The 1,846-nt window shown below is 42.5% G+C and overlaps 1 pseudogene; it reads right to left on the reverse strand.

Annotated features, from left to right (window-relative positions):
* Window positions 1-603: 603 nt before the first annotated feature.
* Window positions 604-703, reverse strand: LOC127099296 (uncharacterized; annotated as a pseudogene).
* Between the last annotated feature and the right edge of the window lie 1,143 nt (window positions 704-1,846).

Consider the following 1,846-nt stretch of genomic DNA (forward strand, 5'->3'; position numbering starts at 1 on the left):
TTACGCTGTAGAGACTAAGGTTTCTTTTTCTTCTATTCTTTCTTTCGTTGATTTGTATGCCACGCACTCGCTCACAAGGCGAACCGCTCTATTTACGAATCAACGATATCGAACTATATCTCCGAGTCCTACGACGAATTCGGGAATATCGTGCTGCAAACAATCTCCCTCCTGTAGAATTTCCTGATTTCAAAAACATTTTTCCTTCGATACCCGAGATGGCAGAACCAGCTCGTGCTCTTAGAGATTACGCCGCTCCATCACAAGATGAGCCGCATTCAAGTATTGCTCCACCCGCAATCGAAGCAAACAACTTCGAACTTAAACCTTCGCTGTTGCAGGCAGTGCAATAGAACCAATTCTCTGGAAATCCTACCGAGGATCCAAACCTTCATTTATCCGTATTTGTCCAATACGCTGATACTGTTAAAGCTAATGGTGTCACTTCAGAGGCAATTCGACTTCGTCTTTTTCCTTTCTCATTAAGAGATAGCGCTAGAAGATGGCTTCAGTCTCTCCCTTCCAACTCTGTCACCACATGGAACGAGTTGAAGAAAGTTTTTCTTGCCCGATACTTTCCGCCAAGCAAAACAGCTATGTTAAGAGCCCAGATAAACGGATTTAAACAGAAAGACAACGAGTCTCTTTTCGAAGCATGGGAAAGATACAAAGACATGATGAGACTTTGGCCACACCATGGTTTGGAAGACTGGTTAGTAATTCACACATTTTATAATGGTCTCTTGTACAACACAAGGTTAACAATAGACGCCGCTGCAGGTGGTGCACTAATGAACAAACCTTATGCTGATGCTTACCAGCTTATCGAGAGCATGGCCCAAAACCACTATCAGTGGGGAACCGAACGAACAATGGTGGAAAAACCTCAAACGAAAACTGGCATGTACGAGATAAGTAACCTTGATCACGTCAATGCAAAAGTGGATGCTTTGGTCCAAAAAATTGAAAGTTTAAATGTATCACCTCCAGCCGCCGTGGTTGCTATAACTCAGAATTGCGAGGTCTGTGGAATCCAAGGTCACACTCCTACGGATTGTCAACTCTTGACAGGAATCCAAGCAGAGCAAGTGAACTATGCTCAAGGAAGCCCCTACTCGCACACCTATAACTCAAATTGGAAGAACCATCCAAACTTTTCATATAAGAGTAATAATGCTTTGTACGCACCTGGACAATCTTCAAATCAAGCCCCAGCTATACCTCCAGGATATCAGAAACCAAACCCATCCATGCATAACAATAACACCCCTAGGAAATCCAACTTGGAAATCATGATGGAAAACTTTATAGCTTCCCAACAACAAACCAATAAAGATTTCTTAAACCAGAATGTACACACTGGCGAACAACTTAAACAACTAGCAAGCAAAGTAGATGCCCTGGCTACCCATAACAAAATGCTGGAAACACAAATATCACAGGTAGCTCAACAACAAGCGCCTACTGCTGCCCCAACTGGTACATTCCCTGGACAGCCCCAACCTAACCCGAGAAGCCACGCTCATGCAATCATATTAAGAAGTGGAACGGAAGTGGAAGGACCGTCTGATCCAAGGATAGAAAACCAAAACCCTAAAAAATCAACTGAGGAAAGTGAACCTAAGGAAAAGGAAGAGAGTAATAAGGAAACAATAGAAAAGAAGGAACCTTATGTACCTCCACCACCTTATAAACCACCTATCCCTTACCCTCAAAGGCTTGTTAAAACCAAAGACGCGGGCCAATTTAGAAAATTTGTTGATCTCCTTAAACAATTAAACGTTACAATTCCGTTCACCGAAGCTATTACGCAGATGCCCTCATATGCTAAATTCTTAAAAGAAAT

This window comes from Lathyrus oleraceus, chromosome 6 (genome assembly GCF_024323335.1).
Source record: "Lathyrus oleraceus cultivar Zhongwan6 chromosome 6, CAAS_Psat_ZW6_1.0, whole genome shotgun sequence".
In the NCBI taxonomy this organism is placed as follows: Eukaryota; Viridiplantae; Streptophyta; class Magnoliopsida; order Fabales; family Fabaceae; genus Lathyrus; species Lathyrus oleraceus.